Consider the following 17,051-nt stretch of genomic DNA (forward strand, 5'->3'; position numbering starts at 1 on the left):
CCGCTTTAATGTATTACTTTTCATTTCACAAATCATACCCCTCAATCTCAAGGTTCTCCAGCAAAAATTGCATCACCACCTCCTCATATATGGCAGGTCAGACTGAAGATAAGAACAGCTGTAATGTAATTCACCACAATTAACATTAAACATTTTTGTCAACACTAAGACTGCACTTACGGCGGTGAAATCAAATGCTGCCGCCATAGTTATGGACCAGGCATACTGTAAAGGCAGAAAGGCTGTTATGTTGCCACAGGTTTTTTATGAGCATAAATTTACCAAGATGAATAAAAATGAGGTGCTCAGTAACAGCATTAATGGGTGTAATGGACATGGTGAGGACACAATGGATGTTGTGTGGACATTACTAAACATCCTGAAAATGAGCTCGGCAACTCACCATAAGACATCTATTAAATCCTAGGCTATGACGCAAGTTAGAGTAGAAGAATAAAACATCATTAGCATGCACTAGTGGTAAACAAATAGATCAAGATTAATCACACTTTGGCAATTGACCCTTCGCCGGGAGTTTGATTGACAAGCGATCTAACCAATCATAACACCGAATCTGCCATTTTGTCCGACAAAGCAGTCAGGAGTTAGAAGATTAACCTCGGTGGACTTGAACTTGAAAAAATGGTGTATATTTACGTCTTTCCGCATGTTAAACAACATTCCTTCTGATGTTCATTCATGTTTATTCAATGCTATAAATTAACTAGTAGGAAAAGATGATCGGTTCATGAGCCTCTTGAGCTGAGGCGCTACAGCAATCTGTCATGACACAAAGAGCCACAAAACGGTATTTATTGTTCGAATTTCTTAGTAAATTACACAACTTGAAAGCTGGGAGTTCATTTAATATCATAAGTAACCTGCTCTGTCTTGTCTGTTGACGTGTTGTCAGTGTCCTCTTTGCTCCGCGATGTATTTTTCACTCTGTGTGGCGTGACAGCACCATGGCTTGCTGGACAAAGCAACAGTAACTAAGGGGGGGCGGGTCTTTGCAAAAGGTCATTTGTGCTATTTATGTGCACTGAAAAAAGAGAAGGAAGTGAAAGAGGAGGTCATGGCTAGGGAAAAGAGGCCAACTTGGCATGCAAATTTTGCAAATGGAGCTTAAGGTAAGTAGTTTTAGCACCATGCCGTGTTGATCAATATGCCATTTTTATGTTGCATTTTTATTGGCTAGTCAGTAGACGTGGGTCGTAGCAGCAGACACTCTGATATAATCATGCTATAATAATCACACTGTCAGACTTTCTTTGGTTGCAAGACCGTGACAACGGCCGTCTATGAACCTCTCTCACTGTATAAGGTAGGACCACCGATTAGGAGCCACGGCCACAAAAATCGCCACGATTGGTCATTTTTCATCTGGGACAGGCCAACACTATTCGTATTTTTAAGACACTTCATATTCTTGCACAGTTATTGACTGGAACTGAATCAACACTGAACTGACTTCAGCTGAACAATGACACTATTTCTTTTTAGATCTGCTTAACAACAAGTGAACTCTGTTTGCATCGATTCATTATTTTCCTGTTTTTCACTGTAAGCTGCTTTGAAACAATCTGTATTGTATAAAAAAAATAAGATGTAGAATGCATGTAAAAGTGCTTTATAAAGATCTTTATCAGATATTTGTACAAATATGTTTTCGTGTGCTATCTGTGGATACTAGAAACCTCCAGGCAGGTCTGTTGAGGCAAGCTGCAGGACAGTGCTGATTAGTGAGCTATTTGAATCGCATAGCAACTCACACAAATGATCTTTCTTTCTTTCTTTCTTTCTTTCTTGCCAATAGGAAACACTTTTATTTTGGTGCGATATGACGTCAAAAGGCTGCGCCGCGCTCCTTCATCTGTTGTGATTTGGCTGAAGGTTTGTTTTAAACATTTAAGGGGCTTTAATCGATGCAAATCGTTATTGTTCAATATTTTTTATTATTACAAGCGATGCACAAATTAGTGATTTATCATTGAATGTAATATTGTAATTCTTTATTTAACAAATGAACGTTGTTTTTATGAGTAAAGCGCATACACATAACGTTACGTGTAACAGAAAAGGTGCGTCTCTTTTCTCTCTATTTCTTATGGCATTATTTTAATGACAGATGTCAAGAGTGCATTTTTGTAATGCCAGAGCACACTCGAGTAATGCGCGAGCGCGAATCTCTCCGCTCGCACGCGGATTTTCACAAAACTGGACGCGCGCTCTCAAATACATAGTGCTCTTCTATGAACTGCCTCTCGCTCAGATTTTGCGTGCGCGCGCTCAAACGGTGCTCTTGAACTAGAAAGATTCTGGATTAAACTTTGAATAGACTTATACTACTGACCGATGAAAATGTTACATGAAATCTTACAGATTGAAAGTGAACTTAATCTCTTTCGACAATCAAAGATGGATCTTTAATTTCTTTACAGTTTAATAATATTTAACAATAGGCTATTAATCAAATGCATCTTAGAAATGGCTAGGAATGGGGCGCTTGGATGGTTTGTACATCAATGGATATTAAAATTTTGGCTTGAATAATGTTCCTTAAACTAGCTAAATTATATTATTTAATGCTTGTTTTAATACCTCATCCTCATGACAGCATTCAAATTAAGTTTGAATTATTTGTAATTATTACATTTTAAAAATGTACAAGTACACTTTTAAAATGTAATACACTTTTAAAAGTGTTTAAAAACACTTTTATTCATCCTATCCCACAATCTTGGCGCACATAGCCCCTAAAAAGTGATCAATAGCCTATATCATTATAAACTTGTTTAAAGCACAAAACAAATTTACTTAGGCCTACATTTGAGAATCTGAATCAGATATGTCTGCAAATCATCAAATTTAGGACTCAAATCCAAATCAAAACCCTGATCGGAGACGTCTATTTAATGTCTGTGTTTACGTCTGGAACACATATTATTTAGATGATTTGCTCATCTGCAATATGTCTATAGGACGTTTCCTGTCAGATGTCAATTAGACGTTTAGAAGATGTCTTTAAAGGTGCTAAAGAGGATGTTTTGCTTTATACATTTTTGCAATATTACTTGAAACTGTCTTTACTAACTGATAAAAGACTATTTATTAGGTGCACTGAAAGTAATAATATTAATATACATCATCTGTGCACGAGGTAGGGCCTTAAAAACATCAGCCAATCGCGTAAACGTTTGGCCCTCTGGCTTGTCAAACACTTCCATGACGTTCCTTGTGAGAGACGAGCACGGCTGCGCTCTCCAGTAACTTTCCACACTCCACAGGCGCCGCACACAATGTTTTTGTCAGTAGACAGGAGTAACAACTGCAGATTATGAGTTACCTGCGGTGAGTCCGACATAATGAATCCACTAACACAACACAGCGAATGCCGGTGGTAAACACTCGTGTTCCAATACTCATGCACGAGTTTTGGGAGGCGTTCCCTCGAAATTCTTACGCATGCGCTCATTTAAAAAACTCATAACAGTCTTTAAGATGTTTTATGATTTAGAATGTATGTAAAACTGACATCTTAAAGATGTCTATCAGATGTGTGTAAACAGCAGATGCTTTCCAGATGAAGTAATCTTTAACAGACATCTTGCAGATCGTAAGTGTACTATCTGGGAAGCTGCTTTTCCACTGTCAGGCCGAACGCCCGGTTCTAAGAACAGTTATATTTCCACTTGAGCTTGTAGAAAATTAAACCATATCTGTACTGGCTGGCCTGTTTAGGCCAGAATGGAGCAATAAAGCGACGCGAACAGTTTAGCAGAAGGTGGAAAAGCGACTCGAGTCCACAACCCTGGCAATTAGACACATTGTTATTAATGCAGTACACATATATTGAGAACACAAACAATGACAACATTTATTAACCAATAGCAAATGTTTTGAAATCTACAAATCAATAAAAACAACTAAATATAAAGTATCTGTATAGTTTTTAATTATTATTATTATTATAATTATTAATTTGTAGTGCTAATTTTGAGTTTGTTTTGGCTAATTGGGACATTTAAGGCCCTTCCCTCTTGACTGACTCCCTTACCAGTGCGCTGACTAGTGAACTATAGGGAGCTGATTGAGATGCACCCAGTGATTTATTCTTTTTGTTAATTATTCTCATCTTAAACATGACAGATTGACCAAACACAGAGAAAAACTCCTGGCGAAGCAACTGAGATCTACATGACACACTATTATAAAGATGGCGTTTATTAAAGAGGAGAGTGAAGACATGAAGATTGAAGAAACATTCAATGTGAAACAAGAAGATACTGAGGAACAAACAGGTTGGTTTCATTCTCAAAACTGAACTCAGTCATTTCTTTAAATTTTTTACCTCTATAGAAATAAATCTGTTTGGATGAGTGTCATATGAGGGTCCTAATTAAAGTGCTTTTATTTGACAGGCAGTGGTTTGTTTGAAGTTGGGCATCTGTTATGATGATGTTACACATTAAATTAGAAAAAATATGAATGCAGTCTAAAAAAATTATTAACACTATACCAAACTATACTCAAAGAATGTCTGTTCACTCAATGACCATATTTGCAACACCTCCGCCTATTTCGGGCATCCAAGACCAGTGTTGGGCACGTTACTTTAAAAAAGTAATTAGTTATAGTTACTAGTTACTTCTCACAAATAGTAACGGAGTTAGTAACTGAGTTACATCATTATAAAATAACTAATTACCAGGGAAAATAACTATTGCATTACTTTAAAAAAAATTAAAATATGTCAAATAACTTGAATGCCCCCATTATTAAATATAAGTCTAAGAATAAATAATTCTTGATCTGACTTGTGACTCATGATCCGCTCTTGCTTATGAAATTTCTCTGTACTGTCATTAAAGAAAATGTAGTTTCATTTATATGTTTAAATAGTCCTATGTTTTGTTTTAAATTCATGTATTTGATTATGAAAAGTGAACACCATGAATAAGATCAAAGTCCCTTTAAGACAAGTCATTTCACTCAGCGGCCATCTTTGAAACGCCTCTCGGGCATCCTGGGCATCATGCAGCTCCTATCTCTTTGAATGGGGAAACATCAGATTCTCCAAAACTGTTCGCCAACCTTACTATTAAATTTCATATTTGAAATCATCAATGAAATCTAACAACAACCAACTCATACATTTAGTTTCTAAACGCTCGAATCATGACAAAAAAAACCTGTATTTTTTCAGGCTGGATCAAGCTAATGCGCATGCGCAGACCTAAATGCGCGTCTCTTCGGAGTCTGACTGTTTCTATAGAAACCGGTGATTCTAACGGCCGCTGAAGTGACGCGATGACTTTACCAGTCGGCGATTGGCTCTTGGCTATAGAAGGCGGGACTTATTCCGCCATATTGCGCGTTACACTTTCTCCCATTCAAAACAATACGAGTGACACGTCTTGTGTTATTCTATAGTCTTTGATAAGATGCATCATAAGATGCGCACTATATCGGGAGTCATGGAGTGGGTCAGACACGATTTTGACCACTTCATTAAGTTATGTTTTATAGAAAGCCTCTCTTTAAAGTGAATTTCGTTTTGTAAAAAATGTATCTTAATTTTAATCAATGTTTCATCAACCAATTGCCTGGATTTAATAAATAAGAAGCAAATATAGCAGGCAATATAATCATGGATGCGCGGGCGCGATCACTGACGCGTGAACTGGAGCGCGACTTATAGGCTAAATGAACCGAAACTCAGCGTATAGGCTCTTGCAGACATGAGAAATATATATATAGAAAGCTTGAAATATTTACTTTGAAATGAAATAATTATAAACGAAAAGAGTCTACTCTGATTATGTAATCCGAATGAAATGTGCATTTTCTCTCTAGGTGCGTCCAGTATATGCGGATATGATGAGAGTCAGCAGTGTCAACTTCATCTTTGCAGCCGACATTGATTCAGAAAACATTACTTTATTAACAACATTTAAATTAAATGTCTCCTTGCTGTTTTTTGTCACATTCATAATCATTACTTTTGCCGGTTCTTTATGGCAAGCTTTATGCGTGCGCTTGAGTGCATAGCCTATATTACATAAACGCTCATTATTAGTTTATTCTCTCCAGTATTTAAGAAATTAAATTAATATAAATGTGATTAGTCAACTAATGGCTTAAATGAACAACTACTAGTCGACTAGAAAAACTTATCTCACATATTTTCGATCCAGCATGTCACATGTTTATCGCAGTAGATAGGACCTTCGAACCAGAAAGACACAGCTTGTCTTTATGCTCAACTAAAGTGAAATAATGAGCATATTTCCACTTTGAGAAACTCGACTTGCTCTCGCCTTGACTCGCCATGACTGCCGCACATACTTGAATAAACGGAAACATGCTCACAGTGCGTCTTCTTCATGTTTACAGTGGTTGGCATCCACCAATCCTACAATGCGTCGCTGCTGTAAACAGGTTATGCTGTAGGCTACACATCAGCCAAAATTAATTAATTTAAAAAGTAACGTACAACGCACCATATGGTAACGGTAACTGAGTTAATTTATTTAAAAAGTAATGCGTTACAGTATTAGTTACTGTCAAAAGTAACTGCGTTACAGTAACGCGTTACTGCCCAACACTGTCCAAGACCAAGTCCAATCTACTTGAATAGGTGAATCCTGAAATCTCAAAAACTGTTTGTCGAACTCCAAATAAAATGGCATTTCAAATTAACAACAAATTTAATGTCCCATAAATGTTTCAAAATAGCTTAAAAAATCTTTTTTAATATTTTTTTCTGGCTAGACCAGCCAATGCGTGTGTGCAGTCTTAAATGCATGTCTTCAATCACTGAGCTTTTACCAGCAGCTTCAGTGATGCGATGACTTTAATAATCAGCGATTGGCTCTTTTTCTTTTCTTTTTTTTTTTGGTCTTATTCCACACATATTGCATATTGCACATTGCACTTTCTCCCATACATAAGTAATATGTTTGCATTGTCTTTGTCTAAAGTCTTTGCTTTGTATATCTAAAGTCTGAGACTTAACTCAATATTTACTTCTGAACCAAAATGATGGAAACCATTCATTTCTTTAACTTAATTATGCAATAGTATCTAACAGAACAAGAAAAAATATTTATTTTGTATGATATATAAAGGGTGCAACTAACGATTATCTTGATAATTGATTAATATGTTCATTATTTCTTTGATTAATCAGGTGTAAAATCTGAAAGTTACTATTAAAATTAATGTAATACTTGAAAAGTTTGTATTTTGCCTCAAACCTCATACTCTAAGTGTGTTCGGAGAGAACCTATTTTTTGAATGCTAAAGGGTAATGTACCATGAAATGGTGTTTAGGTATTATTTAAATGCTGGACAGTGTACAAAATTCGGAAAAGCTGGTGGTGCTCTTTGATTATGTGTTTAAGCCTTTAAGCTCTGAAGGCATTTTTAGAATTGTTATTTTTTTCTGAGCGATATACACAAAAGTAAAGACTCGTAACTCCAAAGCTATAGCAAGAAGTAAAGTAGGCATTGTTTGATAGAAGGTAGGTATTGTTTTATAGAAAACTTAATATTTTTAGAAGAATTTAATTTTTTGATTCAATTTGGACATTCTCGTGCTGATAAAATATATATTTTTTTTATTATAATTTTACATATCTTTCTTATTTGACATGCAATAACTCAGGAAGGAAATAAGGCAGGAGGACCATTCTTTTTCGTCAAGTTCCTCTGCATGTACGGTGTATCTGGATCAAATTTTGTGGTGAAAGCATAAAGAAATCAAAAGTTACAGCATTTGAAACTAAGGTAGCCTTTTTTGTTTAGCCCTTGATGCCCCCTAATGGGCATTTTTAAAATCCTCTATGGGGAATATCTTGTGATCGACTATATTGATTTTGGACTCATTTTAATCTGGAGCATCTACTGTAGGTATTGATCTGCCACTCTCTGTGAGCCTCCTTGCTAGACAGTGTGGGGCATTGTTAGGCCTCCTCTAGATTAGAGAGTCGTTATGCCAAGGCCTCCACTGCTAGAGCTCGGCTATTATTTGCTAAGTCGTCAGGCTCATTGTGAGCCTCCTTAGCTAACTTGAGCATCGTCACATCTCCTCTCGTTAGTGGGAGTTATCTTATTGAGGCCTCGCTCTTTGTGAGCTCTCTAGGGTAACAGTTATAGCTGAGGGCTCTCTGTGAGCCTCCTTGCTAACAGCAAGCCTCCTTGTAAGTTTTCCTGAGTGTGGAATGTTGTTTAGGCCTCCTTTCGATAGGAGAGTCATTATGCTGAGGCCTCTGCTCCTAGAGCTCAGCTTTTATTAGCTAAATCGTCAGGCTCTCTGTGAACCTCCTTGGCTATTATGAGCGTTGTCAGACCTCATTTGAGTTTTCTATCTTGAGGCCTTCACACTCTAGAGCTCCGCTGGATGTTCAGTTACGGGTTGCAGGCTCTCTTTGAGCCTCTTCGTATAATGTCCTGATGTGTGGATCGTTGTTACGCCACATCTCGATTAGACAGTCGTTATGCTGAGGCCTCTGCTCCTAGAGCTCGGCTTTATTAGCTAAGTCTAGCTAAGTCAACAGGCTCTTTGTGAGCCTCCTTGGTTAGTTTGAGTATCTACAGGCCTCCTCTTGTTTTTAGTTGTTTTATCTAGGCCTCCTGCTCTCTAGAGCTCTGCCAGGTTAGCATTTACAGGTCGCAGGCTCTCTGTGAGCCTCCTTGTGGGATATCCTGACTATGGAACGTTGTTAAGGTCTCCTCTCGCTTAGAGAGTCGTTATGATGAGGCCTCTGCTCCTTGAGCTCGGCTTTATTGATTTCTTAGTTGCTAAGTCGTTAGGCTCTCTTGAGCCTCCTTGACTAATATGAGCGTCGATAGGCCTCCCCTCATCTTGAGAGTCTGTTATGAGGCCTCCACTCTCTAGAGCTCGGTCTGGATATCAGTTCACAGGTCGCAGGCTCTCTTTGAGCCTCCTTGCAAGCCTTTCCTGAGTGTGGAACATTGTTAGGCCTCCTCTCGATAGGAGAGTCGTTATGTTGAGGCCGCCGCTCCTAGAGCTTGACTATTTTTTTCGCTAAGTCGTCAGGCTCTCTGTGAGCCTCCTTGGCTATTATGAGCGTCGTCAGGCCTCCTCTCTTTTGAGAGTTCTTTCTTGCGGCCTCCTGCTCTCTAGAGCTCCGCTGGATATTAGTTACGGGTTGCAGGCTCTCTTTGAGCCTCCTCGTCAAATATCCTGTGTGGATCGTTGTCAGGCCTCCTCTCGATAGGAGAGTCATTATGCTGAGGCCTCCACTCCTAGAGCTCGGCTAAGTGGTAGGAAATGCTATGCTAGGTGTTTAGGCTCTCTTTGAGCCTCCCTGGACAGTTAGAGTGTGTTAGGCCCCCTCTCAATCCGGGAGATGTGATTTAGGCCTCCACTCTGCGGAGCTGTGTGGACCAGCTCAAGCCTTTTCTTCTCCTTTTTTAATCCTCCGTTCTCAAAGCTCTGACCTGTGATTGTCACTAGTGCGCCATAGGGATGAATACTCTGAGTCTTTGACTTAGCACAGCCATTTAGGCACTCATCCCTTTAGCATGGCAGTGAAAGGGAACGTCTCAGGTTAAGCATGTAACCATGGTTCCCTGAGAATCGGGAACGAGACGCTGTGTCCCTTTGCCATGCTTCAGGCATTCCTGCTCGGTCTCCTTCAGACAAGAAGTGGATGATATCATTTCCAGGTGCCCTTTTATACTCATGGACACACCTGTGGTGACGTCATAGACTTGTCGCCTACCAATGTCAAATTCATTGTCGTGTTTATACTCAAGCTTCAGACACCTGGCATGCCGGAGACATTCCCCATAATGACCCCTAGAGGACGCAGCTTCTCGTTCCCCATTCTCGGGGAACCATGGTAACATGCATAACCTGAGACATTTTCAAATATTGTTCAACATTCTGTTGACTATAAGTAACGTTGCACCTATGTGTCAACTACCTCTCATTAGAGTTTTAGTAGACTGTCTACTTAATATCTGCCAACCCTTTATTTTGATGGTCCCTCAACAAAAATGTTTTATTCTAACCCCAACTCTACAAATACGGTATAGTATAGTATAATCCCCCCTGGATAAAGGTTTTGTTAACTGCCAAGTTTTTGGGACATGTCCTAAACAAAGCAAAGATTTGACAATATTGACAAGGGGTGCTGTGATTACAGGAAACACCTCTTTCTGTAGCTTAGGAGTTATGTCATGTGTTTTTGGTTTTGATGGTCAGGGGTTTCCAATCCTGCTCCTGGAGGACCACTGTCCTGGAGAGTTTAGCTCCAACTAAACCCCTACTTTACGTGTCAAAATGTTTTGATGTCTTTTGCTTTGTGCCAGCAAACTGGGGTTAACTTATTTGTCTTTTTTTGCCTTAGACCTGATGCCACTGAAAGAGGAGAGTGAAGTCCTGAATGATATGGAAGAGAAAGACCAGTATCAGAAACATCATGCTTTCATAACTCAAGAAGAATCATTTAGTTGCTCACAGACTGACAAGACTTCATCACGAAAAATAGCTCTGAAGAGAAAAAATAGAAGTAATTTCACCTGCTTTCAGTGTGGAAAGAGTTTTGCTCAAAAAGGAAACCTTAAAAAACACATGAGAATTCACACTGGAGAGAAGCCTTATTCCTGCAGACTATGTGGAAAGAGTTTCACGGCAGCACTAAACCTTAAGTATCACATGAACCGTCACAATGGAGAAAAGCCATTCAGATGTGATCAGTGTGAAAAGAGATTCACACGTAAAATACATTTTAAAAACCACATGAAGATTCACTCGAGAGAGAACTGTTTTGTATGTCATCAGTGTGGAAAGAGTTTCCCAGAAAAAGGAAACCTTAAAATCCACATGAGAATTCACACTGGAGAGAAGCCTTACACATGCCCTCAGTGTGGAAAGAGTTTCACATATAAAAAATCCCTTGATGCCCACATGAGAAATCACACTGGAGAGAATCCTTTCACCTGCCAACTGTGTGGAAAGAGCTTCACTCAAAAAGGAAACCTTAAAATCCACATGGAAAAACACACTCTTACTCCTGCCAACAGTGTGGAAAGAGCTTCTCTCAAAAAGGAAACCTTAAAATCCATATGAAAATTCACACTGGAGAGAGCTCTTACTCCTGCCAACAGTGTGGAAAGAACTTCACTCAAAAAGGAAACCTTAAAATCCACATGAGACTTCACACTGGAGAGAGCTCTTACTCCTGCCAACAGTGTGGAAAGAAGCTTCACTCAAAAAGGAAACCTTAAAATCCACATGAGACTTCACACTGGAGAGAGCTCTTACTCCTGCCAACAGTGTGGAAAGAACTTCACTCAAAAAGGAAACCTTAAAATCCACATGGAGACTTCACACTGGAGAGAGCTCTTACACCTGCAAAAATTGTGGAAAGAGATTCACTCAAAAAGGAACCCTTAACAGGCACATGAGAATTCACACTGGAGAGAACCCTTTCACCTGCCAACAGTGTGGAAAGAGCTTCACTCAAAAAGGAAACCTTAAAATTCACATGAAAATTCACACTGGAGAGAGCTCTTACTCCTGCCAACAGTGTGGAAAGAGCTTCACTCAAAAAGGAAACCTTAAAATCCATATGAAAATTCACACTGGAGAGAGCTCTTACTCCTGCCAACAGTGTGGAAAGAGTTTCACTCAAAAAGGAAACCTTAAAATCCACATGAGACTTCACACTGGAGAGCAGCTTTACACATGCCCTCAGTGCGGAAAGAGTTTCACATATAAGAAATCCCTTGACTCCCACATGAGAAATCATACTGGAGATAACCCTTTCACCTGCCAACTGTGTGGAAAGAGCTTCACTCAAAAATGTAACCTTAAAATCCACATGGGAATACACACTGGAGAGAAGCTTTACACGTGCCCTCAGTGTGGAAAGAGTTTCACTCAAAAAGGAACCCTTAACAGGCACATGGAAATTCACACTGGAGAGAGCTCTTTTACCTGCCAACAGTGTGGAAAGAGTTTCAATCAAAAAGGAAACCTTAAAACACATGAGAATATACACCAGAGAGAAGCCATATATATGTATCATTTTCCTATTAGCAATGTATAAAGTGCTTAATAAAGGGGACTGTGGAAAAAGTTTCACGGCAGCACTAAACCTTTGGTATCACATGAACATTCACTGGAGAAAAGCCGTTCAGATAAGATAATTGTGAAAAGAGATTCACACTAAAGTAAACCTTAAATGTCTGGTTTCACAGACAGGGCTTAAACTAAGCCAGGATTGGGCCTTAGTTCAATTAGGACATTTAACCCTTTCACACATGAGTTTAAAATATTCTACCTGGCACTCCAGAGTGAGGTTTTTTTTTTTAAGGCGACCGTTATTTTGGAACGTTTTCCCTCATTTTTTCCATGGCGACGCATCATGCTTGTCTAGTAACACACCGCAGCGACAATAACACTGTATGACAGATGGATCGCTTATTATTTTGTTTTTCATTTTTTATTTAAAATATTCACAATCTTGCTTACCATGTCATCAACTATCTGATATTCCGATTCTCAAATATGTGTAAGTGTGTTTTGTCGTTTAAAAACTTTATAAATGATCTTTATCCTAATCTATAATGCGAGATGGGAGCTGCCATCTTAGTTTGCACTGCGGTTCGCAGAGTCCTGTCAGTTGGATTTATAGCACATGAATTCATCAGTTTCAAGCAAGTGGCTGGCGAACTAGAAGAATAATAGAGCAAACTTTATAAGTACTCAGGCCCACTATGTGTGTCTGATATGAATAAACGTTGGCAAATTATATTTGAATGGATTGTTATTGCTGCTTCCACTGATGGCATCAGTGAGAATTTTAACTCTAAATGTATTGTTTTACTGGTGCTTATGTGTATTTAAATGTCTAAAACCTTAAAAAAAAAAAAAAAAACATTGTGTGGCTGAAAACACTACATAGCTGTGATATATGACAAGAGCTGTGCATGTCCATCTCACAGCCGAAGCGCGAAAGCACAGCTTGAATCTGGCAGTTATGTGGCGTCACTGAACATTCTAAATCCCATATGTGGGACCGTCTCTCAGGGGCACAGAAATAAAAATCCCATATGTGGGACCATACTGCTCAAAAGGTTTGTAGCTTTTATAAATGTACCCTAGAAAAAAACATTACTGGTATGCATCTTGAGTCAAAACAATGACAGCTCAAACATGCATTTTAGTCTCGGACTAGCTTAAGCCTTGTCTGTGAAACCGGGGGAAAGTGTAACTTTGCCAGTTTTCAACCAGCTTTGTATTGTTAAGGAAGTATATTGTTTGTATTATTTGTAGTAAATGTAAATTAAAAATTTTTACTCATTCTCCGTGTTACCTTAACCGAGAAATCCATGTTTATTTGTCAGCTAAAATCTGGGCTTTTGTGAAAACTGTAGATTATACTTCCACATTTTTGTATCCCCACACATGGACAGTAAAATCAACAGAGGGTTATTAACAGTACAATACAATTTCCAGAGATAAACCTACCCTTACAACAACTGTTCTGTCTACTTTTTAAACAGCATTGTGGAAAAAAATGGAAAACTATTACAACAGCTTTCTTACCTGTACTTGATGGCATTTTGCTGCCACAAACTGTGTTTGTGTTCATCCAGTTTGAATTGTTGACTGCAAACAGACTTTTTCAGATTTTTAGCATTCTCTACATATTTACAAATCTTTGCAGCCTTTAGCAACTGCCCACAATGGTTTGGATGCTTCACTGGAAACTGAATGTAAATCACTTGAGCTAAATGTTAATTCTTTGCATTCTTGCAGCCGGGAACAAAACAATATGACAATTATGACTAAACATTTGCTAAAAAGTATTTCCTACTAAAGCAAGGTGCTATTTGGCTCTGGTAAGCGTATCCATAGCAGACTGGTGGGAGTTCCTTTGGGCGGCAACATGCCCAGTGCATTATGGGTGTTTAGGTTTTCGTACCTATTTGGCAAAAGGGAAAACAGCAGCCTTTTTTCTCTGTTTTCTCTAGTCCGGTTTGCCTGGAAAATCCAGCCTCACCACTGTACCAGCAGATGAGTCTGGTCAGCCATTGAATCAATTCAATTTCTAGGGCGGAGCAAATCCGAGCAAACAGGAAGTGGAGTAAACCAATCAGAGAAGGGCGGATATGACTTTAGCAAAGCGACAAGAGAGTCAACAGCGAAAAGTAAATAATTAATGTGTTTTTGGTCATTTAAAACTGAATTCACGGCTGAATAGAACAAACTCTCAGGTCTCCCGTGCACAATCTTTGTTGATATTGAAGGGACTTTCGCCAGACTAGAGTGACGCTGTTTGAGTCACTGAAATAAACCAATCTGATTGCATGGTACGTTTTGGAGTTGACTCGAATCGCGACGGAGGGTGGACTGACCAGACTGATATATCTTGTAGAAGATATATCAGTCTGGCCTTGCCAGGCAATAGTCCGGTAGCAATTATTACAAATTTTTTCCACCTGTCTACTGTCCAGGCATGCAAAATTTTACTGGAAGCCCATTTTGCTAATGGTGAAGTACCCCTTTAATAATCACACGAAGGTACAAGAGAGAACTGATTTGTATGTCATCAATGTGGAAAATGAAAAAACTTAAAGGTTTAGTTCACCCAAAAATTATTCACCCTCATGTCGTTCCATGCTCACCTCCATTTGTCTTCGGAAAAGTTTTTTTTAGTCTGTCTCAGACGTCACGCCCATGGACCATTTGGTGAACGTCTGATGCATATGGCACACTTGACTTTGAAAATCCCTGAAGTGTTTCTAGTTCTCATATGGTTGGTTGAAATCTACAGGATGTCCGGGAGACATGCGTGTCGAATTCTTTAATGGTCCACCTGGGAACAAATCCTGTGATGCCAAACTCCCTTGGACAATAAGTGCTTACCAGGAAACGCAGGTATTTTCAAAAGTATGTGAAGTTCTCGGCTCTAGTAAACTTGTGTAACGTTGTTGATGAATAATTTATTAGATGCACGCCGGTCTGTTATTGTAAGGACATCGACCTCACGCCCCTAAAACATGACGCGAAACAAAACAAAATGTGATTGGATGCGTTACATGTCAGTCAAACCTCCTCTTGGGTGGTCCTTGGCCAATGAAAGCTGTGACAGATTCTAGACCTTTTGCCGTCAGTCTGAAGGTCTGGCTACACAAGACTAGGGGGGTATTCCAAAAATCAACCCTTGGTTGATTAACTCAAACCTTGCTTACTCGAGGTATGGTGGTTCAAGGAAGGAGTAGTGGTCTTCTGGGGTGTTTCCGGTCTGCAGTGGTCAGTATCTATCAAAAGTGGTCCAAGGAAGGAGTAGTGGTGAACCGGCGACAGGGTCATGGGCGGCCAAGGCTCATTGATGCACGTGGAGAGCGAAGGCTGGCCTGTGGGGGCTGATCCAACAGACAAGCTACTGTAGAAGGAATGCCTTTGCTTAGACACAGGTAACCTGTTTGCACTCGCCTGCAGGAATAGACGATTACATTTTGGAGAACAGAAGGAAGAAGATCCACTTGCATCGCTTCATAAAATTGAGGTTAAACCACTGGAGTCACATGGATTACTTTAATGATGTCTTTCCTATCTTTCTGAACCTTGAATGTATAAATTGCATTACTCCCAGTGGAGGGAATGAGAGCTCTCGGATTTAATAAAAAACGACTTCATTTGTGTTGAAGATGAACAAAGGTCTTACGAGTGTGGAACGACATGGGGTAATTAATGACTGAATTTTCATTTTTGGGTGAACTAACCCTTTAAGGATGTGTTGTTTGGTTTATATAACATTAACAAATAATAATAATAATAATAAGACTACGTAATTAATTATTAATATTTTATTGTTGCTTGCCAAACTTCATATTCATCCATGTTGTTTTTTTTTTTTTTTTTAAAGAAACAGAGCAATATATCCAAGCTTTCAATTTCAAATTACTTTTAAGCTCTTAAGATGATAAACTTTATAAAGTTGTAATATCCTACATTTTGTAGTTTGTATATCTTTTTTATGTTAAGTCTGTATGTTTGCATTAGTTCTTTGGTTTTTTTTGCCTTGGCAATAAATAAACAGTTGCGATAATAAAATGTTCCTCTTTGTTTTTGTTGATATTTCGCAACACTGATGTAGAAACAGAGGAACATTTTTTTTCATTGTAATTTAATGCAGACTTCTCTTAGCCGCGATACTTTATAACAGTGGAAAACATGAAGCAGAATGTTGTTCCAGATTTTATCTACTTGTAACAGTTAAACATGTCTTAAAGCGTGAGGTTACGAGAATGAAATATTAAAATGTATAGGGGTGGTTTCCCGGACAGAGATTAAGCCTAATCCTAGAATAAAATGGCCCTTTAAACCAGATTAACAGAAATCTGCTTCCTCTGTCATGGTTTAAAATAGTCCTAGACTTAGTCTAGTCCAGAGTTTAATAAACTGATTTCCTGGAGGAAGACTAGAGCCACTCCAGGACTAAATTGAGGCTTAAATTAAACCTACGAGGAGGCAGGTTTAATTTCAGATTAACGTTGTGTTTCAAAGAAGACACATGTAGTACTATATATATATATATATATATATATATATACATTTTTTTTTTTTTTTTTTTAATGCTGTTCACTTTATTTAAACAATTTATTTTGATTTAACACCATTGTTTCTGGTTCAAATGTGATTACTTCATGTTAAATTGACTTGAAATGGTTACTAGAACTCACTTGTTGCTTTCATTTTGAAATAACAAGTTTCAGTCAAGTAACCCAATCAAACAAGACTTTCACTTCCCATCATGCTTTGCACCGGGCTGAAGTGGGAGAGTAAATGTTGAAAAAGTGTTATTTTATGCATTTTTTTTTAGAAAGATGAGAATATGGAGATACTTCTTACTGTTTAATGTTCTATTATGTAAACGTTTTTGATATGTTAATGTTTTTTTGGAGATTACCGTTGTGGTGAAGTGTTGAGCTTGTGCTTGGGTTGAGGACCTGCTAACAAGACTTGCCTTTCTTATATAATGAAGCAACCACTATGATAGTGC

The 17,051-nt window shown here is 38.5% G+C and overlaps 1 pseudogene; it reads left to right on the plus strand.

The window, feature by feature from the left end:
- Positions 1-1,555: 1,555 nt before the first annotated feature.
- LOC125248664 lies at positions 1,556-12,134 on the plus strand (annotated as a pseudogene).
- The last annotated feature ends 4,917 nt before the right edge of the window (positions 12,135-17,051 follow it).

This window comes from Megalobrama amblycephala, linkage group LG1, assembly GCF_018812025.1.
Source record: "Megalobrama amblycephala isolate DHTTF-2021 linkage group LG1, ASM1881202v1, whole genome shotgun sequence".
NCBI classification, from domain to species: domain Eukaryota; kingdom Metazoa; phylum Chordata; class Actinopteri; order Cypriniformes; family Xenocyprididae; genus Megalobrama; species Megalobrama amblycephala.